The 27,633-nt window shown below is 43.1% G+C and overlaps 1 protein-coding gene across 3 annotated transcripts in view; it reads left to right on the top strand.

The window, feature by feature from the left end:
* The first annotated feature begins 737 nt into the window (after positions 1-737).
* UBAP1 (ubiquitin associated protein 1) overlaps positions 738-27,633 on the top strand; it is a 75,571-nt gene continuing 48,675 nt past the window's right edge. Inside the window, exons 1-2 of one of the 3 annotated variants that reach the window (XM_010385769.2) lie at positions 779-973; positions 19,670-19,768. The gene's annotated coding sequence lies outside the window, so the exon portion shown is untranslated. Of the gene's footprint in view, positions 974-19,669; positions 19,769-27,633 lie in introns of all 3 variants that reach the window. The other 2 variants (XM_010385768.2, XM_030919345.1) reach the window with 2 other exon arrangements.

Below are 27,633 nucleotides of genomic sequence, written 5' to 3'. Positions count from 1 at the left end.
TTGCAGAGCGCCAATATCGCGCCACTGCACTCCAGCCTAGGCGACAGAGCGAGACCCTGTCTCAAAAAAACAAAAAACACCACGAACAGAAACAACAACAACCCCCCCACCCCCCACAGAAGGTAGTGAAGGCTTGGGATTGGATTACCTGGTTTAAACCCATAGAATGTAAGAACTGAAGGAAGAGTCAGAGGTCAACTTTCTTTTTTTTCTTTTGATACAGAGTCGCGCTCCGTTGCCCTCCTGGAGTGCAGTGGCGCGATCACAGCTACCGCAGCCTCGACCTCCCAGGCTCAAGCGATCCTCCTGCCTTGGCCTCTTAAAATGCTGGAATTACAGGCGTGAGCCACTGCGCCCGGCCTAGAGGTCACCTTTTAACTTATTCCTCAATACATGGGAAAAGTGAGGCCCAGAAGAGGTATGAGTTGTATCCGGTCGCTGACCCCGAACAGAAGCTAGACGTCTTAATTCCCAAGTAGGACTCGCTGCTAACTCTTTGGGCATCCCTTCGCGATTCAAGGCTCTTGGGTTTCCCGCTTTGGCCGCCTCGCCAAACCCAAGTCTTACACTCTTGGTGACCCCCTCCTTTCCTCCTTCCCCTTAGGTCAGCAAGGTTTACTCATTCCAATTGCAATGCTCCAGGTTGCCGAGTAGCTCCTCGCTAGAAGGGAGATTAGCTACGTCACCGTCGGCTCCTCCCATTGGTCCGGGCGTGTGGAGCGCGGCGCCATGACGTCAGACGCCCAAAGGGGTGGGGCGGTGAGGGGAAGGAGGAGGGAAGTAGGACTTCAACATGGCGGCTGCGGCACTGGCGGTGGCTACGGTGACGGCCTGGCCCGGAGCGGGCAGAGTTGGAGGTGGTGGCGTTCGCTCTCCCTAGGGGCCGTCGGGAGCTCAGCGGGGACCGAGCCTCGGAGGCCGGCCGGTGCCAGCACCTTTCGGCTTCTGGGACGGCGGCAGCAGCGGCGTTCAGGTGAGGGGGGGGGCCTCCCTTTGGGGGAGGGGGAAGAGGGGCGGAGTTGGGGGAGGGGGGCCGGTACTGGGAGACTAGGAAACGGGCTGGGGGGCCGAGCAAGGTGAAAGGCGCCGGAGCTAGTAGGTGGGAGGGAAAAGTGGCCGGAGAGCTGCGATTTGGGGAGGATTCTGGGAGAAGGGTCGGAGTGAGGGGACCGGAGTTGAAGGGGCGGAGGGTAAACGGGATGCGGGAAAATGAGTTCGGATTAAGGAGACTAATACCCTACTGGAAGACAGGCATAGTAGACTTATGTCGGGCTGGATTGAGAGCTCGGTGGGAACTAGAGGATGTTAGGGAGGGGGACCCAGGTTTTAGTAAAGAAGGTGAGTGGTGGGGAGTTTAGGGTGAGCTGGGGACGTGCGGTGTAGATTGAGTTCTCCCTGAGGCAGTGAGATTGGGGAGAAAGGGTGGAGACTAGACCAGAGTTGAGTGATTTTTGGGGATATCTTTGGCTTTGTCTGGTCTTCTCCAGGTATGTTTATCCGCCTTTTTTGTTTCTTGGGTGGAGGCTTACCTATACAGTCCACCTGGGCCTCAGGAACCGCCCTAGTCTTTCTTGTGGAACGTCAGGTTCATTATTTGAGCTATATCAGTGATCTTTGACCTTTGTTGCCAAATGTGTTTCCAGACTAGCTGGTTGGGCATAAAAATAGGTTTTATGTTAAACAAATAAAATATTGATACTTTTTAGTCACCATGCAGTGTTGCGAAACCAGATTTGGTAATTTGGTTAAGTATTATATATATTCTATTCTAACTTTACTCGTCAGTGCTTTGTCTTTTCAGTTATTAGCATTTGAGAATTTGATTAGATATGGTGGATGTTTTCCTTTTTAATTTTGTCAGATTTGATGGTGGGGAAAAAGAAGTTACTTAGTCTTTAGTGATAGTTCTTTCTAGTTAATGTCCCAACCTAGTTAAACTAAAAGTTTCCGTATTGGCCGGGCGCTGTGGCTCACGCCTGAAATCCCAGCACTTTGGGAGGCCTAGGCGGGCGGATCACGAGGTCAGGAGTTCAAGACCAGCCTGACCAACATGATGAAACTCCGTCTCTCCTAAAAACACAAAAAGCCAGCCGGGCGTGGTGGCAGGCGCCTGTAATCCCAGCTACTCTGGTGGCCGAGGCAGGAGAATGGCTTGAACCTGGGAGGCGGAGGTTGCAGTGAGTGGAGATCGTGTCATTTGCACTCCAGCCTGGACGACAACGTGAGACTCCGACTCAAAAAAAAGTTTCGTATTATGGCAAAGAATGTGAAATGTCTCAAGTCTTAAAATAATTACATTGTCCGCATTAACTTACTATAAGTGATATTTTATTAGTTAAATTTTTGTTTCTAGTTCTATTAATTCATTGTGTTTATTGAATACCTACTGTGTGTTGCATTAATAACAATCATTATTATTATGGAGATGTGAAACTTAATGTTTCTTTAGTCAGTGACCATCGCTGTCATTGCACAGCAGATAACTTTGCTAACCTGCTAGGACCTCATTGGAAAAAAAACTTTTTTGTTTGTTTCTTTTTATTTTTTTCCAGAGGGAGTCTCGGTCTGTTGCCCAGGCTGGAGTGCAGTGGCGCCATCTTGGCTCACTGCAACCTCCGCCTCCTGGATTCAAGTGACTGTCTTGCTTCAGCCTCCCGAGTAGCTGAGATTATAGACACTTGTCACTACGGCTGGCTAATTTTTGTATTTTAGTTGAGACGGGGTTCCACCATGTTGGTCAGGCTGGTCTCGAACTTCTGACCTCAAATGATCGTCTGGCCTTGGCCTCCCAAAGTGCTGGGATTACAGGTGCCCGGCCTGTGTGACTTTTTTTTTTTTAAAGAAGGCAAAGGAGGCCGGGCGCGGTGGCTCAAGCCTGTAATCCCAGCACTTTGGGAGGCCGAGACGGGTGGATCACGAGGTCAGGAGTTCGAGACCATCCTGGCTAACACGGTGAAACCCGTCTCTACTAAAAAACACAAAAAGCTAGCCGGGCGAGGTGGCTGGCGCCTGTAGTCCCAGCTACTCGGGAGGCTGAGGCAGGAGAATGGCGTGAACCCGGGAGGCGGAGCTTGCAGTGAGCTGAGATCCGGCCACTGCACTCCAGTCCGGGTGACAGAGCGAGACTCCGTCTCAAAAAAAAAAAAAAAAAAGAAGGCAAAGGAAAAAAAATTAAACTCTGTAAATATAAGAACTTCTTCAATTTCTCTTTCGTTTAGTGTTTAAGACTGATTTCCTAATCATGGCATTTCTTCTGTGTATCTGAAAGATCTTTTCACTTTGATTTTGAAGAAGACAGTAACAGTATTCTGAAAAGATAACAGTAGATCTGTAGACAAGTCTCATCAATGATTGCTAGTGTATTTTTTAATGAAAAAAAATTTTTTTGTAGAGTTGGGGTCTCCTTATGTTGCCTAGTCTGATTTTGAACTCCTGAGCTCAAGTGATCCTCCCACCGCAGCCTCCCAAACTGCTGGGAGGCATGAGCTGCTAGTGCACGTATTTTTGACTGGCAAATGTCACATTATCTTGCGTATCTTTTAACTATGGTATTTAAGGATCCCTGACATTTATGTATGTATGTATGTATTTATTTATTTAGTTTTTGAGACCGAGCCTTGCACTTTTGCCCAGGCTGGAGTGCTGTGGCGTGATCTCAGCTCACTGCAACCTCTATTTCCCAGGTTCAAGCGATTCTCCTGCCTCTGCCTCCCAAGTAGCTGGGATTACAGGCAGCCACCACCACGCCCAGCTAATTTTTATAGTTTTAGTAGCGATGGGGTTTCACAACATTGCCCAGGCTGGTCTCGAACTCCTGACCTCAAATGACCTACCCGCTTTGGCCTCCCAAAGTGCTGTGATTACAGGTGTGAGCCACCACGCCCAGCTGGATCCCTGACGTTTAATTCAGCGACCAAAATTTTTACCAAATATTTTCAGCATTATAATTGAAATATCATTAGCCCTGAGTGTAAATGCCAATGTCACAAGTTTTTCCTGTTCTTTAATTATTTTATTGAATGTATTGAGATTTTTCAAATGTAGATTAAGAGTAATCTTTTTTCTTACAGATTCATTAAAAATATTTATTAATCATTAATCAGGTGGTTTTTTTTTAGACAGTCTTTCTCAAGAAATGCAAAAGATAATACAGAGTGCCTTAACACATTAAATAAACTTTTTTTCTAACAATTTTAAAAAAAACAACCTCGAACTGAAAAGAAGCTTAGAAATCACCTGGGTTTAGTTTCCCACACAGAATGGGAATCCCTGCTTCTATACCAAAACAAATGAAAATCCATCCTCTTTTCCAGATTTCTAAGGAAATAATAGGATTTTTCAGAATTTATTTTTTCTGTTTTGAAACGGATCTTCTTCGCTCTTGTTGTCCAAGTTGGAGTGCAATGGCGCCATCTTAGCTCGCTGCAACCGCCACCTCTCAAGTTCAAGTGATTCTCCTGCCCCAGCCTCCTGAGTAGCTAGAATTACAGGCATGTGCCACCATGCCCGGCTAATTTTGTGTTTTTAGTAGAGACAGGGTTTCTCCATGTTGGTCAGGCTGGTCTTGGATTCCCCAACTCAGGTGATCCACCCGCTTCGGCCTCCCAGAGTGCTGGGATTACAGGCGTGAGATACCACTCCCGGCCCAGAATTTCTTATGGGAAAAGTATGTTCAATTAGAAAAAAGAAGCAAGCAGAGTAGTGCTCTTCCAACCTGTAACATACAGTGTCCTGTAACATTAGAAAATAACTTGAAGGTAACAGTAATATTTTCCTATGAATTGAGAGTAACAATTTTAGCTTTTGGAAATTTTAGTTGGAAGTAGCAAGATTCACAGAGGAAAGGATGCTGACTCTAGGTATATACTAATGAGCCAGGATTGTTAAACACTTGTTTTCCTTTTTTTTTTTTAGACAGAGTCTCGCTCTGTCGCCAGGCTGGAGTGCAGTGGCACAATCTCGGCTCACTGCAACCTCCACCTCCCGGGTTCAAGCGATTCTCCTGCCTCAGCCTCCCAAGTAGCTGGGACTATAGACGGTGCGCCACCGCATCCGGCTAATTTTTGTATTTTTAGTAGAGACAGGGTTTCACCATGTTGGCCAGGATGGTCTTGATCTCTTGATCTCGTGATCCACCCGCCTTGGCCTCCCAAAGTGCTCGGATTACAGGCATGAGCCACCGCGCCCAGCCAGTCCTTTTTTTTGAGATGAAGTCTCACTGTTATCCCCCAGATTGGAGTGCAATGGCGCGATCTCGGCTCACTGCAACCTCCACCTTCCGAGTTCAAGTGATTCTCCTGCATCAGCCTCCCTAGTAGCTGGGATTACAGGTGCCTGCCACCATGCCTGGCTAATTTTTGTATTTTTAGTAGAGATGGGGTTTCACCATGTTGGCCAGGCTGGTCTCGAACTCCTGACCTCAGGTGATCTGCCCACCTCGGCCTCCCAAAGTGCTGGGATTACAGGCGTGAGCCACCACACCCGGCCCTGTTAAATACTTGGCCAGGCGCAGTGGCTCATGCCTGTAGTTCCAGCACTTTGGAAATGCCAGGCGGGTGGATTGCTTGAGCCCAGAAATTCAAGACCAGCCTGGACAACACAGTGAGACCCATCTCTACAAAAATTACAGAAATATTAGCTGGGTTTGGTGGTTCATGCCTATAGTCCCAGCTACACGGGATGTTGAGGTGGGAGGATCACGTGAGCTCAGGAGCTTGAGGCTGCAGTGAGCCGAGATCATGCCCCTGCACTCCAGCCTGGGCAACAGAGCAAAACCCTACCTCAAAAGAAATAATCTAGGCCGGGCGCGGTGGCTCAAGCCTGTAATCCCAGCACTTTGGGAGGCCGAGACGGGCGGATCACGAGGTCAGGAGATCGAGACCATCCTGGCTAACACGGTGAAACCCCGTCTCTACTAAAAAATACAAAAAAAAACTAGCCGGGCGAGGTGGCGGGCGCCTGTAGTCCCAGCTACTCGGGAGGCTGAGGCAGGAGAATGGCGTAAACCCGGGAGGCGGAGCTTGCAGTGAGCTGAGATCCGGCCACTGCACTCCAGACCGGGCGACAGAGCAAGACTCCGTCTCAAAAAAAAAAAAAAAAGAAATAATCTTGGGCGGGCACTGTGAGTCATCCCTGTCATCCTGGCACTTCGGGAGGCCCAGGCGGGTGGATCACCTGAGGTTAGAATTTCGAGAACAGCCTGGCCAACATGGTGAAACCCCATCTCTACTAAAAATACAAAATTAGCTGGGTGTGGTGGCGGTGCCTGTAATCCCAGCTACTCGGGAGGCTAAGGCAGGAGAATCACTTGAACCTGGGAGGCAGAGGTTGCAGTGAGCCGAGATCATGCCACTGCACTCTAGCCTGGGCGACAGAATGAGTCTCTGTCTCAAAAAACAAAACAAAAACAGAAACACAGTTCTCACACTTGAATTAGGTAGGTAGGTAGGTTGTGATGTGCGTGTTTTTTATGTACCAAGGAAACTGAGGATCACAGAGGTTGTGTAACTTAATAACTTAACTAAAGTTACAGCTAGGTAGAGTGAATTTGAACTGAAATCTGTCCAATCTCAATGCCTATGCTGCAGTCTTTTATGCCATTTTGCCCCTCTTAGGTGGCCACTGGACCTTTCCAATTCCTACAAGGTATAAGCACTAGTTTTAAAGTAATACTAGTGTGAACTGCTTGTTTTCATTGAAATAATAGTGTAACTGGTATGATAAATGGTTCATTAAAATTTTAGTCACATTATGTCATCAGTATTCTAAGAGGAAATGAATACCTGATTATTTTGTACTTCACAAAATAAACTGGATAAACTGGATAAATGGCTGAAAGTTTCTTTTTTATATTGCTGAGTCAGATTGGATCTGGTTCATTAAGGGCCAAAATTTATATTTGGCAGTAATCCTCATGTGTTCTCAGAATGCTTGATTGGTCATTATCAGTTGCTTAATGCTTACCAAACACTTCCAGTGTTTGAGTCACTGAATTGGCTCATGGTAATTGTAAATCTTGTGGTTACTGAGTCAAGAGCCAGCAGTGTGTGTTTTGGCTGCTTCACTTCCTCCCCAACACTTGATATTGTCAGACTTTAAATTAATTTTTTTTTTTCTAATCTGGTGGGTTTGAAATTGTTTGAAATGGTGTTTTTTATCAGCATTTCCTGAACCTGGTCATCTTTTCATATATATTCATTAGTCATTTGTGCTTCTGCGAAGTATATATTCAATTTTGTTGCCTATATAATTTTTTTGGTTGTTTCTCTTTTTCTGATTCATTTTTAAGAGTTCTTTATATATTCTGGATACTAATTATTTGTTAATTTATAGGTTACAAATATCCTTTCCCAATTTATGACTTGACTTTTCATCTCTTCATAGTCTTCTGGTGAGAAAAGCTCATAATTTTAATGAACTGAATTTTTCAGTCTTTCGTGGTTTGTGTGTTTTTTTTTTTGTTTTTTTTTTTTGAGATGGAGTTTTGCTCTTATTGCTTGTGCTAGAGTGCAATGGCATGGTCTTGGCTCACTGCAGCCTCCGCCTCTCGGGTTCAAGCAATTTTCCTGTCTCAGCCTCCCGAATAGCTGGGATTACAGGCGCCCACCACCACGCCCAGCTAATTTCTGTATTTTTGGTAGAAACGGGGTTTCATTATATTGGTCAGGCTGGTCTTGAACTCCTGACCTCAGGTGATCCACCCGCCATGGCTTCCCAAAGTGCTGGGATTACAGGTGTGAGCCACTGCGCCCGGCCGGTTTGTGCTTGTATCAAATTTGGGAAATTCTTCTTTGCTGCCAGGCATGCTGTTTTAATAAATACAGTAGTATACCTATCTGTAATGTGGTATCTCATCTGACGTTTAGTTGCAATGTCTGCTTGATGACAAAGGCAGACTTTTTAAAAGTTGCTTTCTTGTTATCTTTGAAGTTATAGGGCCACAGGGTTTTAAAAGGAGGCTGGATTGTGCTTTACATGTCGGTTTCGTACATTGTTGAAAACTGAGACACCAACAGATTTATGAATGAGATGTGCATCTTATTAAATGTTAATGTGATTTGATAATGAGACTTTTCTCGTGTGGACAGTATTATATACAATTGATAGTGTGTCGCTCAGTCTAAGCTGTTAGCACTTTCACTAAAATATATTCAAATTTTTTTTGATGTCTAGTTTTTACAGTATTGGGCTTTATCAAGAATAGTTGTGGATTGTGGAAGAGCTGATATGGAAACATCTTAGAAGAACGTATTTTGCTTTTCTCTTTTTTTTTAAACTCTGTTCAGTTCCTTGGACTTGTGTGTCTCCTATCTTATCAAGAATAATTGTGGATTGTGGAAGAGTTGATATGGAAACATCTTAGAAGAATGTTTTTTGCTTTTTTTTTTTTTTTTAAAAAAAGAAACTGTCCAATTCCTTGGACTTGTGTGTCTCCTACTTACCATTAAACCCTTATGACTTAAGTTATATGTATAAATACATATATACATCTTGGTGGCATTGATTTTTCTATGTTGTGTATTAAAGCTGCTAAAAACCATGTTTTCTTTTTTCCGTGAGAAGATTAGTGATTACTTTGACTTTAGGAATTGTTCTTCTAAGGAGTCGAATATTTGATGTGGGCAAAGATCACACTGAAATATAAAACATCTCCTGAGTAATCTGGGTTCACTGAAAAAAAAAAAAAGAAATATAAAACAACCACCAGATTAAAAATACACTACAAATACTGTTTAGTGATATATAGTATGCCTTTGACATTTATGAAAGGCATGCTCTTAGATCATTGGGAATCCTTAGTTATGTAAATACCACAGTTTAAAGTGTCCCTCATGAAATACAGAGAAGTGTAACAGGAAATTTTTAGTTACCATTAGATTTGATGGGTAAATAGAAGAGAGCAACAAAGTTAAACGATTTGAATGCTAGCTAATCTTAGTCTTTAGCTTTTTTTTTTTTTTTTTTTTTTTTTAAAGAAATGGGATATTGCCCTGTTAACCCAGGTTGGTCTTAAATGCCTGGGCTCAAGTGATTCTTGAGCTTCGGCCTCTCCAAGTGCTGGGATTACAGACATGAACCACCATGCCTGGCACTTTCAGCTACCTTTTAACTCCCTGCCTTCTTTGTTGTTACTACCACTGGCCTATTCCCAACCTCCTTTAATAACCTATTGAAAACTCAAGATTAGGCCATTTTGGGCCGGGTGTGGTGGCTCACACCTGTAATCCCAGCACTTTGGGAGGCTGAGGCATGCGGACCACCTGAGGTCAGGAGTTTGAGACCAGCCTGGCCAACATGGTGAAACCCTGTCTCTACTTAAAATACAAAAACTAGCTAAGCATGGTGGTGGATTCCTGTAATCCCAGCTACTCAGGAGGCTGAGGCAGGAGAATTGCTTGAAGCCGAGAGGCAGAGGTTTGGTGAGCCAAGATCACACCATTGCACTCCAGCCTGGGCGACAAGAGAGAAACTCCATCTCAAAAAAAGAAAAAATAATAAAAAAGATTAGGCTGGCTTTGCCTGTCTTTTGCTTTATCTCATCATCATGGTCTTGGTCCCAGGTGGGGTTTGCAGCCTTATTGGTAAGAATGGAATCTTCCTAATCCTAAAATCTTTCTATAGTTTGGGAGTGTTAACATTTCCTTCAGTAGTTTCACAGGGAAGGATATGGGCAGTAACTTCCCCATTTCTTTCTTCTAGTAGATCATTATGTATATATTTTTATTTTATTTTAAAGACAGAGTCTCGCTCTGTCGCCTAGCTTGGAGTGTGGCGTAATCTTGACTCATTGCAACCTCCGCCTCCAGGGTTCAAGTGATTCTCTTGGCCGATCATTGTGTCTTATAGCACACCTTATGAGAGAAGTGATCTGGCTTCATGGGTGGAATTCAGGGTCAAATGGTCAGCCAAATTAAAAATTACTGTTGGAGCAGACTTTAGGGGTAGTTTGTGAACTTTCAAAATTGGAAATATTTAATTATTATTATTATTTTTTGAGATGGAATTTTGCTCTTGTTGCCCAGGCTGGAGTGCAATGGCGCAATCTTGGCTCACCGCACCCTCCGCCTCCTGGGTTCAAGCAGTTCTCCTGCCTCAGCCTCCTGAGTAGCTGGGATTACAGGCATGCTCCACCATGCCCGGCTAATTTTGTGTTTTTAATAGACATGGGGCTTCTCCGTGTTGGTCTGGCTGGACTTGAATTCCCGACCTCAGATGATCCACCCACCTCAGCTCCCAAAGTGCTGGGATTACAGACATGAACCACTGTGCCTGGCCGGAAATATTTCATTTTTTCATCAAAGGTTTACTGTATTTCTGAGATATTCTAGCAAAAGGAAACAAACTTAACAACTTTTGTTTTCTGAAAATACTTTCGCAAAAATAGGAGGGAGAGGATCAGGAAAAATTACTAACGGGTACTAGGCTTAATACCTGGGTGACGAAATAATCTGTACAAGAAACCCCCATGACACAAGTTTACCTGTGTAACAAACCTTCACATGTACACCTGAACTTAAAAGTTAAAAAAAACTTTATATTAAAATCTTAAACAAAAATCATGGAAGGTGTTTAATTGTTTATGTCCTGTCTTATCCGTTTTCTTGAAGAAGAAATATTAGCTAGTTCTTTTTTTTTTTTTTTTTTTTTGAGACGGAGTCTTGCTCTGTCTCCCAGGCTGGAGTGCAGTGGCCGGATCTTAGCTCACTGCAAGCTCCGCCTCCCGGGTTTACGCCATTCTCCTGCCTCAGCCTCCCGAGTAGCTGGGACTACAGGCGCCGGCCACCTCACCTGGCTAGTTTTTTGTATTTTTAGTAGAGACGGGGTTTCACCGTGTTAGCCAGGATGGTCTCGATCTCCTGACCTCGTGATCCACCCATCTCGGCCTCCCAAAGTGCTGGGATTACAGGCGTGAGCCACCGCGCCCGGCCTATTAGCTAGTTCTTGTAATTTATTTGTTTGTTTATTTTTTGAGACGGAGTCTTGCTCTGTCACCCAGGCTGAAGTACAGTGGTGCGGTCTCGGCTCACTGCAACCTCTGCCTCCCGGGTTCAAGTCATTCTCCTGCCTCAGCCTCCTGAGTAGCTGGGTTTACAGGCCCTCACCACCAAGCCTGGCTAATTTTTTGTATTTTTAGTGGAGATGGGGTTTCACCATGTTGGCCAGGCTGATCTCGAACTCCTCATCTCAGGGGATCCACCTTCCTCATCCTCCCGAAGTGCTGGGATTACAGACTTGAGCCACCATGCCCCGCAGTTCTTGTAATTTAATAGTGAATCTTTTTTCCTTTCTGTCTTTTCTTTTCTTTTCTTTTCTTTTTTTTTTGAGACAGGGTCTTGCTCTGTTGCCCAGGCTAGAATGCAGTGATGCAGTCACAGTTCCCTGCACCCTTGACTTCCCCGGTTCAGGTGATTCTCCTACCTTAGTCTCCTGAGTAGTTGGGACTGCGGCCTCATGCCACCATGCCCAGCTCTTTTTTTTTTTTTTTTATTTTTCGTAGAGATGGGGTTTCGTCATGTTGCACAGGCTGGTCTCCAACTCCTAAGTTCAAGTGATCCACCTGCCTCAGCCTCCCAAAGTGTTGGGATTACAGGCGTGAGTCACAGTGCCCAGCCTGCTTTGGATATATTATTGGCATTATATTTAGTGGAAGAATATATGTATTAGGGTAATGGAGATTTATTTCATTTAGTAGTATAAGAAATTATGTTTAGGTGCAGTTCTAATTTGAGACATTCTATATCTGCCCTGTCTGATATGTCTCCAACATTGACAATGGAGATATAAAATATTTCAATCAGTGTAGAAAGTTCTGTTGGACAGCACTGTTTTACATCAGTGATTCTCAAAGTTTTAGTGTGTGTATGGATAACCTGGATGTATTATTAAAATGTAGATTCTGAGTCAGTAGCTCTGGTGTGGGCTTGAGAGTATATTTATTTATTATTCTCAGTATGTTCACTGGTCTGAAATTTCTGGCCTCAAGCAGTCCTCCCACCGTGGCCTCCTAAAGCACCAGGATTGTGGGTGTGATTCACTGTGCCTGGCCTGTGTAAACTTTTAAAATAGTGTCTTTAGCCATGAGAGATTATATTGTAATGGCAGAACTCTGGACAGTGAGTTGAAAGATCGAAAGTTGTAGTTTACTTTTTCCACCATCTTGAAGCCTTTAGAGGCTTGTTGGGAATAGGACTTCTAAAAGGCAAATGTGTCTGCAATGCTGTGGTCCAAGGCCATTTTTTGTTTGCTAAAAGTGGGGTCTCCAGAATCAAAGAGAGCGCATAACTGTTTTTAAATTGAAGGTGTTTATGCCTGAGATGAAACTGAATTCTATTGGGCAAGGGATTTGTGCTTATGTATACAAAGCAAAGAACAACACAGTGACTCCTGGTGGCAAACCAAACAAAACCAGAGTAATCTGTGGAAAGGTAATTTGCACCCATGGAAACAGACATGGTCCGTGCCAAATTCCAAAGGAATCTTCCTGCTAAGACCATTGGACACAGAATTCACATGATGTTGTACCCCTCAAGGATTTAAACTAATGAAAAGTAAAAGTGGATTTGCGAACAAAAAAAGTCCTAGTTCAGCTTTCCTATTTAAAAACCAACCTCTCTCAGCCTTGGACTTTTTGTTTTTATTTTAAGTTTTTTTAATTAAAAAAGTTTTTTTTAGTGACGGGGTTTTGCTGTGTTGCCCAGGTTAGTCTCTAATTCCTGACCTCAAGTGATCCTCCCACCATGGCCTCCTAAAGTGCTGGGATTACAGGCATGAGCCATGTTCCCCGGCCTGTATAAACTTTTTAAATAGTGCGTTTTGCTATGAGAGCTTGTATTGTAATGGCAGAACTGTGGACAATGAGTTGAAAGATCTAAAGTTCAGGCCAGGCATGGTGGCTCACGCATGTAATCCCAGCACTTTGAAGGCTGAGGCGGGCAGATCATGAGGTCAGGAGTGTGAGACCAGCCTGACCAACATGGTGAAACCCCGTCTCTACTAAAAATACAAAAATTAGCCAGGTGTGGTGGCACATGCCTGTAATCCCAGTTACTCAGGAGGCTGAGACAGGAGGATCACTCGAACCCAGGAGGTGGAGGTTGCAGTGAGCTAAGGTCGTGCCACCGCGCTCCAGCCTGGGTGACAGAGTAAGACTCTTTGTCTCAAAAAAAAAAATAATAATAATAATAAAATAAAAATATTGTGTAGGGGAAACTCTCAGACCACATTCTTCCTCCACTCTCACACCACCACAACAATAATCAACATAGAACACATCTGTGACCAAAAGTGTGGGGGTTTTTCCCCTGTGCACCAAGCAGTGGACACCAGCTGGGTGTTCTCCAATTCAATTCAGGTTGGGGGCTCAGTCTTCAAGACTGCCCGCACACCCCTGGACACCGGTTTCCTGTCTGGGGCCCTGTATCTTATGACCCACTGTCTTCATGTTGGTGTTCCACAATCTACTCTTTGGGTTTAGTTAATTTGCTGGAGCATCTCACAGAACTCAGGGAAACACTGAAATTTATTTGTTTATTCTGAAGGATCTTACAAAGGATATCGATGAAGCAAGAGCAAGAGCAATAGAGCAAGGTATGGGGGAAGAGGTGTGGAGCTTCTCTACCCTTCTTGGGTGCCACCATCCAGGAACCTCCAGGTGTTCAGCTCTCCAGAAGCTCTCTGAACCCAATCCTCTTGGGCTTTTGTGGAAGCTTCATGATGTCAGCATGCCTTCTCTCAGGGTATAGGGCAGTCCCCTCGCTGGGGTGGGTGTTAAGACCCACAGTGAGAAAGGTGGGGAAAGATTATAGTTCTTTCTTGAGGCAGGTGAAAGTAGGGCAGAGGAAGAGGTTTTGTTTCGTGAGACCTGCCCCTGAGACCTAACACACCCAATACTCTATCAGAAGACTGTAACTAGGGCTGTGGGAATTATGAACCAGGAACAGTGGATGAAAACCAATATATGTCATAACACTACAAATATATTTTACTGATGTATGCAATTAGAGTACTGAGTTCTAAAGTCACTTCAAATAATTATATCCTCTGGTCATTTTACTAATTTTATGTACAGTTAGGTTTATTTGTTTCATTTTTTATTCATTTTGAGGGCTAAAAATTATATTGCTAAGAATATGTAATAGCTATTTTGAGAAGTTAGAATACAGAGATGTATAAAAAGAAAATAAAAATTTTCTTTAAGCCACCATTGGAAATATCCACTGTTAGAATATTTGTATAAAATATTTGTGGAGCTCACATTTATTGAAAACATTATGCCATGTGTTCAGATTGTTCTAAGCACTTTGTATGCATTATCTCATTTGATCCTTACAATAACTTTATGAGATAGTTGCTATTATGCCTATTTTATTTTTCTTTTTTAAGCCAGTCAAATTTAGCAGTGGGGGATTGTATACTAATGTTAGTAACACTGCTGTGAATAAGTTCTGATGAGCCACTACCAGTGGACCAGCCTATTATTCGCATTTTATTGATTAAAACTCAGATGTTAATTTGTGCAAGGGATATGTAACCTAGTAAGTTGCAAAACTGAGACTTGACCCCTGACATTTCTTACTCAAACTTACTTTATTCATCCCTGTATATTTTTATCTTTTTTTCTGTGCGTATACATACACAGATTTTTTTTTTTCTTTTGTCTTTTCACTAGTAGATTCAGAAGAGAACAGAGGTCTTTTAAAATGTATTTCATACATTCAGGTAAATTTTTTTTTTTTCCTCTAACAGTGTCTCATAAGAAGTTTTTGATTTCGTTGAAGTCCCCTTTAGTTTTTCCTTTATGGTTTGTGCTTTTGTTGTTATATCTAAGAATTTTTGCTTAATCTAAGGTCAGGAAGATGTTCTCTTTTTGAAGTTTTACACTTTTAGGTTTGACTTTTTTGTCTATGATTAGTTTTGACTTAATTATGTATGATGTCATGTGAACGGAAGATTTTTTTTGTTTGCACATAGGTATCTATTTTAGCACTTTTTGTTGAAAAGTTTACCCTTTCTAAAATATTTCTTCCATATTTATATTTGGACCTGTTCTATTCTATTGATGTATTTGTCTATCTTTATGCCAATATCACACTATCTTGATAATCATAGCTGTATAATAAATTTTGAAATCAGAAAAGAAAGTTTCTCAAAGTTGTAAGATTGTAGGTCCTTTGGATTTCTATACAAATTTTTGCTATGTGTGTTTTTGTTTGTTTGTTTGTTTGTTTTTTTGAGATAGAGTCTCACTATGTTGCCTAGGCTGGCCTGTCCAACTTTTGGGCTCAAGTGATCCTTCCACCTCAGTCTCCTGAGTAGCTGCAACTACACAAACATGCTACCATGTCTGGCTCCATGTGATTTTTGAAATTAGTTTGCCAAGTTTCTATAAAAAGCTGCTGGCTTTTTATTTATTTGTTAATTATTATTTTGAGACCAGGTCTTGCTCTGACCCCTATGCTGTAGTGCAGTGGTGTGGTCATGGCTCACTGCAGTCTCGACCTCTCAGGCTGAAGTTTATCCTCCTACCTCAGCCTCTTGAGTAGCTGGGACCATAAGTGTGCGCCAATAAGCTTGGCTAATTAAAAAAAAATTTTTTTTTGGAGACGGAATTTCACTCTTATTGCCCAGGCTGGAGTGCAATGGCGCGATCTCAGCTCACTGCAATCTCTGCCTCCGGGGTTCAAGCGATTCTCCTGCCTCAGCCTCCCGAGTAGCTGGAATTACAGGTGTGCACCACCACGCCCAGCTAATTTTTTGTATTTTTAGTAGAGATAAGGTTTTGCTGTGTTGACCAGGCTGGTCTTGAACTCCTGACCTCAGGTGATCTGCCCTACTCAGCCTCCCAAAGTGCTGGGATTACAGGCGTGAGCCATGGCACCTGACCTAAAAAAATTTTTTTAATATAGATGGGGTCTTACTATGTTGCCCCGGCTTATCTTGAACTTTTGGCCTCAAGTGATCCTCCTGTCTCAGCCTCCCAAAGCACTGGGATTACAAGCGTGAGCCATCATACCCAGCTTCACTGATTCTTCAGCTTGATTGAGTCTGCTGTTGAAGTTTTCTATTGAATTATTTGGTTCACTCATTATATTCTTCAACTCTAAGATTTGGTTTTTATTATTTGTTTCTTTGTTTTCATTTTGTTCATGTATTGGCTCTCTAATATTGTTTTTGTGTGTGTGTGTGTGTGTGTGTGTGTGTGTTTAATTGAGACGGAGTCTCACTCTGTCACCCAGGCTGGAGAGCAGTGACAATCTCGGCTCACTGCAACCTCCACCTCCTGGGTTCAAGTGATTCTCCTGCCTCAGCCTCCTGAGTAGCTGGGACTACAGGTGTGTGCCACCACACCCGGCTAATTTTTATATTTTTAGTAGAGATGGGGTTTCACTATGTTGGCCAGGCTGGCCTTGAACTCTTGACCTTGTGATCCACCTGCCTTGGCCTCCCAAAGTGCTGGAATTACAGTCGTGAGCCACTGTGCCTGGCTGGTTATTTGTGTTTTATTGTAGTTCACGGACCTTCTTTAAGAGGATTATTTATTTATTTATTTTAATTTTTATTAAAATTTTTATTTTCTTTTATAGAGACGGGTTTCACTATGTTGTGCTGGTCTCGAACTGACTGGGCTCAAGCAGTCTGTCTGCCTTGGCCTCTGAAAGTCCTGGGTTTACAAGTGAGAGCCACTGCACCTGGCCAAGAGGATTATTCTGAATTCTTTGTCAGTCAGTTCTATAGATCTCCATTTCTTTAGGGTTGTTTTTTGGCATTTTATTCATTTTCTTTTATGGTATCATGTTTCCTTGGTTCTTCTTCTTTTTTTTTTTTTTTTTTTCTTTTGAGACAGAGTTTTGCTCTGTTGCCTAGGCTGGAGTGCAGTGGCACGATCTCAGCTCACTGTAGTCTCTGCCTCCTGGGTTCAAACAATTGTCCTGCCTCAGCCTCCCCAGTAGCTGGGGTTACAAGCATGTGCTACCATGCCTGGCTAATTTTTGTAGTTTTAGTAGAGATGGGGTTTCACCATGTTGGCCAGGCTGGTCTTGAACTCCTGACCACAGGTGATCCACCTGCCTCAGCCTCCCAAAATACTGGGATTACAGGCGTGAGCCGCCACAGCTGGCCTCCTTGATTCTTTTTTCTTTTTTTTTTTTTTGGGATGGGGTCTCGCCCTGTCGCCCAGGCTGGAGTACAGTGACATGATCTTGGCTCACTGCAAGCTCCGCCTTCCGGGTTCACGCCATTCTCCTGCCTCAGACTACAGGCGCCCGCCACCACGCCTGGCTCAGTTTTTATATGTTTTAGTAGAGAGGGGGTTTCGCCATGTTAGCCAGGATGGTCTCAATCTCCTGACCTCGTGATCTGCCTGCCTCGGCCTCCCAAAGTGCTGGGATTACAGGCATGAGCCACCGCGCCTGGCCCCTCCTTGATTCTTAATGATCTTTTTGTCCTTGTGTTGGTTTCTGTGCATTTGAGGAAGTAGTCACCTCTTTTAGTCTTTACCAGTTCATTTCTGTGAGGAAAGACCTTCAGCAGTCAGCCTAGCCTGGGGTTCTGGATGGGTCAGCTGGTAGTACCTGTGGGCAAGCAGGGCTTGCTGCTGGAATCTCTGGTTGAACTTGGTAGCTGCCCATACTCTGAGGTTAGGTGGGGCTTGTCTCTGGGGTCTGAGGCCAGTGCAGGTCTGTTGGCTGGGCTCTCAGGTTAGGAGGGACAGCTGGCTGGGCTCCATGTTTAGGCCAGGCTGCTCTGTGATTGAGGAGGGCTGCAGGCTGCACTCTGGAATTTCCCCGGTCAGGATGGGTAGGACTATAGGCTGCATTCTGCAATCAGGTGGGGTTGTATGTTGTGTTTTGCTGTTGAATGGAGACATTGGCTGAATTTTTTGCCTGGATAGGGCTGCTGGCCCTGCTCCAAGTTTAGATGGGTTCTGTGGCCGGGCTGTCTGGTTGGACTATCTGGTCCTTTGGAGTTGGAGATACAGCTATACGATTAGGTGAGGCCATAGGCTGTGCTCAGCTGAGGTCAGACTGGACCACTGGCACAGGAGTCAACCCAGGGACAACTGTTGACTGTGCTTGTTGGATAGATATGCTGTAGATGGGCAGAGCTGCTGGTTGGGCTCTCTGGTTGGGTGAGGCCACTGGCAGGGATGTGGTCTCGTTGTCATGATTCGCATTGTCATGATTCGCATACTGGTTGGTGTGAGCCCCACCCCCTTCTTTGTTCCTAGCTGACTCCAGTGGTGTAGCCCTCCCATTTCTTCCCTGTGAGGCACGACAGACGTGGATCTCCTGGGAAGCACCCGGGAAAGTTGGGGAAGCCCGTCTGCCTCGGGCTCTCATTTTCCCACTGCAGAAACTGTAGGCCCAGGGGATCACTCTCTGGCCCCATGTGGGCCTGGTGAGGGGCGATGCAGTCAAAAAGTCAAGTCACTTTTACCCTTCTAATGTGGCTTTTGGTATTTGTGCTCCAAGGGAGTGCTTAAGCACTAGGCTCTGGAATTTTCTTTTTTTTTTTTTTTTTTTGAGGCGGAGTCTAGCTCTGTCGCCCAGGCTGGAGTGAGTGGCGCAAGCTCCGCCTCCCGGGTTCCCGCCATTCTCCTGCCTCAGCCTCCCGAGTAGCTGGGACTACAGGTGCCTGCCACCACGCCCGGCTAATTTTTTGTATTTTTAGTAGAGACGGGGTTTCACCGTGTTAGCCAGGATGGTCTTGATCTCCTGATCTCGTGATCCGCCCACCTCAGCCTCCCAAAGTGCTGGGATTACAGGCGTGAGCCACCGCGCCCGGCCTAGGCTCTGGAATTTTCACAAAGGTATTCTTGTCTGTGGATAATTACTAATGGGCATTTCTGTGATAGTAACTAGAACCTGGACCTCCTATTCCACCATCATGTTCTTGGACTTGTTTTTATTATTTATTTATTTATTTATTTATTTATTTGAGATGGAGTCTCGCTCTGTCGCCCAGGCTGGAGTGCAGTGGCGCGATTTCGGCTCACTGCAACCTCTGCCTCCCGGGTTCAAGCAATTCTCCTGCCTCAGCCTCCCGAGTAGCCGGGACTACGGGGGCACACCACCACGCCTGGCTAAGTTTTTGGGTTTTTAGTAGAGACAGGGTTTCACTGTGTTAGCCAGGATGGTTTCAAACTCCTGACCTCGTGATCCGCCTGGCTTGGCCTCCCACAGTGCTGGGATTACACGCGTGAACCACCGTGCCCAGCCTATTATTTATTTTTAATTTTAATTTTTTTGAGACCCTATTTCTGTTTTGGAATAATTTTATATTTACAGAACATTTTCAGAGATAATACGGAGTACAGAGAGTTCCTGGCTATTCCTAACTCAGTTTTCCCTAATGTTAACTGTCTTACATTACCATGGTATATTTGTCAAAACTGAAAAACCTACCTTGGTACATTAGTATCAGCTAAACTCTGGACTGTATTTAGATTTCCCGTTTTTCTTTTTTTCTTTTTTTTCCCTCTCTTTCTTTTTTTGAGACAGGGTCTCTTTGTGTCTCTCCAGGCTGGAGTACAGTGTTGTGATCACGTCTTACTGCAACCTCGATCACCCCTGGCTCAGGTGATCCTCCTGCCTCAGCCTCCCTAATAGCTGGGACTGCAGGCACGTGCCACCATGGCCTGACTTATTTTATTTTATTTTATTTTTTGTAGAGACTGGGTTTCACCATTAATGCCCTGGCTGGTCTGGAGCTCCTGGGCTGAAGAGATCTGATCCTTCTGCCTTGGCCTTGCAAAGTACTGAGATTACAGGTGTGAACCACCACAGCCAACACAGGTTTTCTACAATTTTTTTTTTTTTTGATTTCAGGATCCAATCTAGGATAACTAAATTGTGTTTAGTTGTCATGTCTTCTTAGTTTCTTCTGATCTGTGATGGTTTCTTAGTCCTTCCCCTGCCCCCCGGTAATTTATTTGACAGCTTTGGGGAAAACTGGTCAGGTATTTTGTAGAAGGGTCCCCAATTTGGTTTTGTCTGTTATTTTCCTTATAATTAGACTGGGCTTGTGGATTTTTGGAAAAATACACAGGTAAAGTACCTGTCTCAATTATATGAAATCAGTATGGACTTAAGTATTTAGTTTATATTTTGGATTAAAGTCCCACATTGATTTATTTTATTGCTCAAGTTGTTTTATCTTTGGCCATTGAGAGCGCTTTCAGATTGGCCTTGGCCTTAGAATCTGTCATTTCTCCAGAGAATAGGGCTTGTTTCTCTGTCAATCTGATCTTCATTCCTTTGTAGCGACTTCATTTGTGGTGTCTTGATAACTTTTAGAAACCACCCTCTTAGGAGGGGGTTGGTTAGTGCTATTACGATTTTATTTTTTAAGAGATTATGATTGGAATGGATAGATGTTTAGTTTGCTAACCTGATCTAATACTATTAATTTTTGCCAAACAGAATTTGTAGCATCTAGAGCTGTATGCTTTACAGTTTTTCATTGTATGATGTTTAACATATAGAAAAAATATGAATGTAAAACATCTAAGTTATGAGGCATAATGATAAACATTTGCAAGCTTATTGTCTTGAAAACTAGAGCATTACCAGTACATTACTGTTTATTTATTTGTCTGTTTCTGTCCTATCCTATCCTTTTACTACTCTACAGGGTTAGCTGTTCTCCTGAATTTTGGGTTTATCACTTCCTTCCTTTTATAAACCACATTATATATATTCCTAAATAATATACTGTTTATTTTTGCTTAATTGTGAACTTTATGAAAATGTTGGCTGGGCGTGGTGGCTCATGCCCGTAATCCCAGCACTTTGGGAGGTCGAGACTGGCGGATCACGAGGTCAGGAGATCGAGACCATCCTGGCTAACATGGTGAAACTCCGTCTCTACTAAAAATACAAAAAAAAAAAAATTAGCCGGGCGTGGTGACATGTGCCTGTGGTCCCAGCTACTCGGGAGGCTGAGGCAGGAGAATGGCGTAAACCCGGGAGGCGGAGCTTGCAGTGAGCTGAGATCCGGCCACTGCACTCCAGCCTGGGCGACACAGCGAGACTCCGTCTCAAAAAAAAAAAAAAAGTTAAACTGTGTATAGGCTTTTGTGATTTTTTTTTTTTTTTTTTTTTTTTTTTTTTGAGATGGAGTTTCGCTCTTGTTGCCCAGGCTGGAGTGTGATGGCGTGATCTTGGCTCATCGCAATCTTCGCCTCCCGGGTTCAAGTGATTCTCCTGCCTCAGCCTCCTGAGTGAGTAGCTGGGATTACAGGCTTGCGCCACCATGCCTGGCTAATTTTTTGTATTTTTAGTAGAGATGGGGTTTCTCCATGTTGGTCAGGCTGGTCTCGAACTCCTGACGTCAGGTGATCCACCAGTCTTGGCCTCCCAAAGTGCTGGGATTACCGGTGTGAGCCACGGCACCCAGCCTTGTTTTAGTTCTTTATTTTAGAAAGTTCCAAACTCATGAAAGTAGATTCAGCTGGGCATGGTGGCTCATGCCTGTAATCCCTGTTCTTTGGGAGGGCTAGGTAGCCAGATCACCTGAAGGTCAGTAAGTTCAAGACCAGCCTGGCCAACATGGTGAAACCCCATCTCTACTAAAAATACAAAAATTAACGGGTGTGGTGGTGTGCACCTGTAATTCCAGCTACTTGGGATACTGAGGCAGGAGAATCACTTGAACCCCGGAGGCAGAGGTTGCAGTGAGCTGAGATCGTGCCACTGCAGTCCAGCCTGGGTGGCAGACTGAGACTCTGTCACAACAACAACAACAAAAATGTAGATATGTCCTGCTTTATCAAAACTCTTATTTTTTTCTACTCACACACCACCACAGCAATTACCAACACAGAAAAAGAATTCTGTGGCCAAGTGTGTGGGCAATTTTCCCCACACACCAATTAGCTGACACCAGTTGGGTGTTCTGCAGTTCAATGCTGACGCTACCTACCTGGAGATAGTGTCAGATCCCACTGGTTGAATGCGCAGTCTCCAAGATTGCCCCCTAGCACTCATCAGTCACAAGTCTGGGCCTCAAGTACTTCTGACCACCAGCTTCACTCGTGTTGGAGTTCCCTTGATCCTCTCTTTGGGTTTGTTTAATTTGCTAGAGTGTTTCACAGAACTCAGAGAAACTCTTTTATTTTTACTGATTTATTCTAAAGACTATTGCAAAGTATACAGTGAAGAGATTTGTCTGGCAAGGTATGGGGGAAGGTGCACTGACTTTCTATGTCCTCTCTGGGGCGTCACCATCCACGAACCTCCATCCAGGTGTTCAACTAGCCGGAAGCTCTCCAAATCCAGTCCTCTTAAGTTTTTATGGAAGCTTCATGATGTCAGCATTCCTTCTCCCAGAGTACAGAGTGGGACTCTCCCTCTCCCCCTTTTTTTTTTTTTTGAGACACTTTCACTCTGTTGCCCAGCTGGACTACGGTGGCATCATCTTGGGTCACTGCAACCTCCACCTCCGAGTAGCTGGGATTATAGGCATGCACCACCACACCCAGCTAATTTTTGTATTTTTAGTAGAGATGGGGTTTCACCATGTTGGTAAGGCTGGTCTCAAACTCCTGACCTCAAGTGATCCTCCCGCCTCAGCCTCCCAAAATGCTGGGATTATAGGAGTTAGCCACCCTGCCCTGCCTGGAGAGGGGCTTAGGACCTACAATGAGAAAGGGGTATTGGAAGAGATAGAGTTCTACCTTAGGACAGTTGTGGCCTTTGAGGCCTGACATACGTAATATTATAACAAAAGACTCTAACAAGGGCTGTGGGTGTTATGGGCCAGGAACTATAGTCAAAAACCTGTGTGTGTGTGTGTGTGTGTGTCGATGTCCGTATATGTGTATATCATAACACCATACAGCCCCAATAACTGTCAATCTAATTTTATATACATACCCTCTGCCCAGTTATTTTAGAGCAAATCCCAGTCATATCATTTAATCTGTCAAGTTATTTTTGTATATCTCTGAAAGATCACATAAATTACTATAATAGCATTATCCTACCTATAGAAAATGAACGTATTCTCTAACATACTATCAAATATTCATGTTTTCTTAATTGTTTTATTGTTTTTTCCTCATGTATTTGGATTGGGACTCAAATAGGGTCTGTAAGTTGTGATTGCTTGAGATGTGTTCGTTAAGATCTTTTTCATTCTGTAGGTTCTCTTTTCATCTTGCTCTTTTTGTGTTGAAGGAAACTGAATCACTTTTTCTGAAAGTTTGCTACAGTTAGGATTTTGCGGTTTAATTTGCTACTACTAGGATTTGGGTACGTACGGATAAAACATAAATAATCAGCTGGGTGTGGTGGTGCATTCCTGTAGTCCCAGATACTTGGGAGGCTGAGGCAGGAGGATCTTTTGGGCTCAGGAGTTTGAGGCTACAGTGAGCTATGTTCATGCCACTTCACTCCAACCTGGGCAACAGAGCAAGACCCTGTCTCTAAAAACAAGGATTAACAAAAATTAAATATGCTTTTATTTCTGGTTCTTTTTTGTCTTTTTTCTGTCAGTTTTTGATATCAGTATTATGCTGATCTCATATGAGAACTTGAAATTCAGCAACATTCATTCAGCAGGACTTACTGAGCACTACTGTGTCCAGGCACTATGCTTGGTGTAATGGTGAATGAGACAGAAGTGGTATTTGTCCTCGTAGTGCTTAAAGGCTAGTGGGGAAGACAGACAATAAACAAATCCTGAATAAATTGATAAGCTGCAAGTATATATTTGTTCCCGTTTTATGTGTTGGAATAGGTTAAATAAAATAGGAATAATCTGTTTCTTAAATATTTAATAGAACTTTAAAAACATCTGTTCTGGTATTTATTTTAGCATACACATATTTCATAAGCATGTGAAATTATTTAAGAACCCTTTTTCTCTCCCCATAAATCTCTGACACCGTGTGAAGTTGTTCCATCCTTACATTGTTTTTCCTTTAGTCCTACAATGTTCCCCTGGGGATTTGAGTTTTCAAGTTTTGTGAACAAGACTCTATTACTTACTTCTGTGGGAAAAATCATTCAGGTTTCACATGATGGAAACAGAATGATACAATCCACTGAGTTTGAAGACTCCAAGAAGAACAAAAAGTTATGTTTGCGATTACTTATTTCAGGTTAAATTAATAGCTTCTAGTCTGGTAACTTCTTTTTGTTTTAAAATTAACCAGTTAGAGACTGGGCATGGTGGTTCATGCCTGCAATCCCAGCATTTTAGGAGGCCACAGCAGGCGGATCACTTGAGGTCAGGAGTTTGAGACCAGCCTGGGCAACATGGTGAAACCCTGTCTGTACTAAAAATACAAAAATTAGCTGGGTGTGATGACACACACCTGTAATCCCAGCTACTCGGGAGGCTGAGGCACAAGAATCTCACTGCTACACTCCAGAGTGCAGAGGACAGAGCAAGACTCTGTCTCAAGACAGCAACAACAAAAAACTAACCCGTTAGTATTGTATTAGTTACTTGTAGTGTAAAATAGTGTCAAATAGTAAGGATTTTCTTCTTAAAAAAAAAAAAGGGTGTGAATGGTACATATTTGCTGAGTCAAGTATACTTGTCTTTCTGAGTTAAGTATACACAGTCCACACCCAATTTTTTTTTTTTTTTTTAGAAGAAAACCCGTTTGTTTTTATGTGCCCTCGGAATTAAGATGAAGTCTTGTGCTATCTTTTTTATATGTTTAAGACTAGAAAAACCAGTGAAATTCATAGTTAGAAAATAATCTATCTCTAGTCCTTTAATTCTGGAAAGAATTCCAGAGATCATTTATTCCAGTAGTCTCATTTTATGGAAGAAGCCCTAAAAGTTCTTTTGTTTATTTCAGAGGTTTTTACTGGTTCTACAAGTCTTTTAATTGTCCAGGGTGCTCTTGTCTTTCTTGCCTTCTGGTATGAATTGTGATATGATTTTTGGAGTTGGGAAGGAAATATTTTTGGTTCAATAACTTCTTGACATTATTTTTTTGCCAACCAGTGTTTATTCAGTTGCAAGAATTAAATTGATAGGTTCGTGGTCAGATTTCCTCTTGAGGACACTGCACTTTTACCGAACTCTCTGAATAAAATACTTTAAGTAAATTGTAATGAATTGGTTAAGATGCTGACTTGAAATTTCTGATTGGCTAATGCTTTTATTTTTTATTTTTATTTTTTTGAGACAAAGTCTCACTCTGTTACCCAGAGTGAGAGTGCAGGCTGCAGTGCAGTGGTGCCATCACTATTCACTGCAGCTTCGACCTCCCCAGGCTCAGGTGGTCCCCCGCCTCACGCTCCTGAGTAGCTGAGACTACAGGTGTGTGCCACCACACATGGCCAGTTTTTGTATTTTTTGTAGAGACAGGTTGTCACTATGTTGCTCAGGCTAGTCTTGAACTCCTGGGCTCAAGTGATCCTCCAGTCTCCCAAAGTGCTGGGATTACAGGCCTGAGCAGCCACACCCAGCCCTGACTAATGCTTTGATGTCATGACTCCCATTCTGATTTTTAACTGATCGTTACTTTCCTGTACTTCCATTATGGTAGTCTTGTAAGACTTATAATTTCAGTTTTTTTGGTAACTATCAGAGATTATTGTTTTAGCTTTTTCATTTTAAAGATATTGTTTCATCTAGTTGTATTCTCAAATTACATATTGGGTAGAATTATTAGTTATACAATTATCTATTAAATTTTCAGGAAGTTTGAAGGGAGAGAGTAAGTGAAAAGCCACCCCTGCTAAAGATTAGACACTGTACTGGATGGTTGGAAGATTAAGAGGAGACCAGAGCTGAGGAAAATCTTTGTCTGGATTTTATTGACCCATTTTGGAATTAGCTGCAGTTCTTAAGAAATCAGATTGGGTCGGCAGGACACAGTGGCTCATGTCTGTAATCGCAGCACTTTGGGAGGCTGAGGCGGGAGGATCACGAGGTCAAGAGATTGAGACCAGCCTGGCCAATATGGTGAAACCCCGTCTCTACTAAAAGTACAAAAATTAGCCAGGTGTGGCGGTGGGCGCCTGTAGTCCCAGCTACTCAGGAGGCTGACACAGGAGAATCGCTTGAACCCGGGAGGCAGAGGTTGCAGTGAGCCAAGATCGCGCCACTGCACTCCAGCCTGGCGACAGAGTGAGACTCCATCTCAAAGAAAAAAAAAATCAGTTTGGGTCAATAATTTGCTTTTACAATACTATTTTATCTCTGTATGTACTTATTTGTCACTTTGTAATTTTTTAGGGAGTTGCTTTTCAACTGTAATCTGTTTTTTATTAAACTATGTGAAATGAACTTTGTATTCAGTCACTAGTTGTGTTTCTCCCTTCCAAGTACTAACCAGGCTTAACGCTGCTTCTGAGATCAGACAAGATCAGGAGCGTTCAGGGCGGTTTGGTTGTAGACACTAGTTGCTTTGCTTATAAGCCTTAAGTATACCTTACAATTAATAACTGGTAAAACTTCATTTGAAAATTAAGACTAAGCCTGAGCAACACGGCAAAATCCCATCTCTACAAAAAATTAGCTGAGCGTGGTGTTGGGTGGTCCCAGCTACTCTGGAGGCTGAAGTGGGATGATCGCTTGAGCGCAGGAGGTTGAGGCTGCAGTGGGTCAAGATTGTGCCACTGCATTCCAGTCTGGGTGACAGAGTGAGACCTTGTCTCAAAAAAAAAGAAAAGAAAAAATTAAGACTAAATCCATTTAGTGAGAAAACATGTATTACAGCATCTTGACTTAAAAAAAAAAAAAAACCCTTCATTTTCTGAGTTTTTCATAAGCCAAGTATTTTCTTAGATTTGAAGTCTTAGAATTAGGTTATTTTGGCTCACTAGCTGTATGTGTAGAGTGAAAATAGTATTTCTACATTTGGTCAGTTGCATAATGTTACTATACCTTTGATCCATCTGGAATTTATTTTGGTATGCAGTGTGAAGCAAGCATCGGATTTTACTTTTTTCTAGATGACTACCCAGTTGTCCCATGACTTGATTTTTAAAAACAGCTTTATTATATACCAAATGTTTGTATTTTGGGTATTTTTAGGGATTTCTACTTTGTTCCATTAATCTGTATCTGTACCAATACAACACAGTTTTCAGTGTTGTATCTTCTAATATTTTAATATCTGATAGGCTAGTCTCCATTTTCTTTGGAGGTTTTTTCTTTTTTTTTTTTCTGCGTTTGCTTAATTGTTGTTTCTTTTTTTTGAGAGGAAATTTTGTTCTTGTTGCCCAGGCTGGAGTGCAATGGCGTGAGCTCAACTCACTGCAACCTCTGCCTCCCAGGTTCAAGTGATTCTCCTGCCTCAGCCTCTGGAGTAGGTTGGGATTACAGGCTCCTGCCACAGCTGATTTTCGTATTTTTAGTAGAGGCGGGGTTTCACCATGTTGGCCAGGCTGGTCTCAAACTCGTGACCTCAAGTGATCTACTCACCTCGGCCTCCCAAAGTGCTGGGATTACAGGCATGGGTCACCGCGCCTGGCTGCTTGTTATTTTTACATGAACTTTAGAATCAGCTTGTCTAGTTAAAAAAAAAAAAAAAAAGGAAAACATAGTATTTCAGTTTTCATTTGGATCATGGCAAATTTGTATAGCAACTTAGAATTGATCTTAATAATGTTGAATGTCCTGCTCAAGAGTATTGTATGTTTTTCTAGTTGTCTAAGTTTTCTT

The sequence above is a fragment of the Rhinopithecus roxellana genome, chromosome 16 (genome assembly GCF_007565055.1).
Source record: "Rhinopithecus roxellana isolate Shanxi Qingling chromosome 16, ASM756505v1, whole genome shotgun sequence".
Classification (NCBI taxonomy): Eukaryota; Metazoa; Chordata; class Mammalia; order Primates; family Cercopithecidae; genus Rhinopithecus; species Rhinopithecus roxellana.
This window is presented reverse-complemented; position numbering and strand designations above follow the sequence as displayed.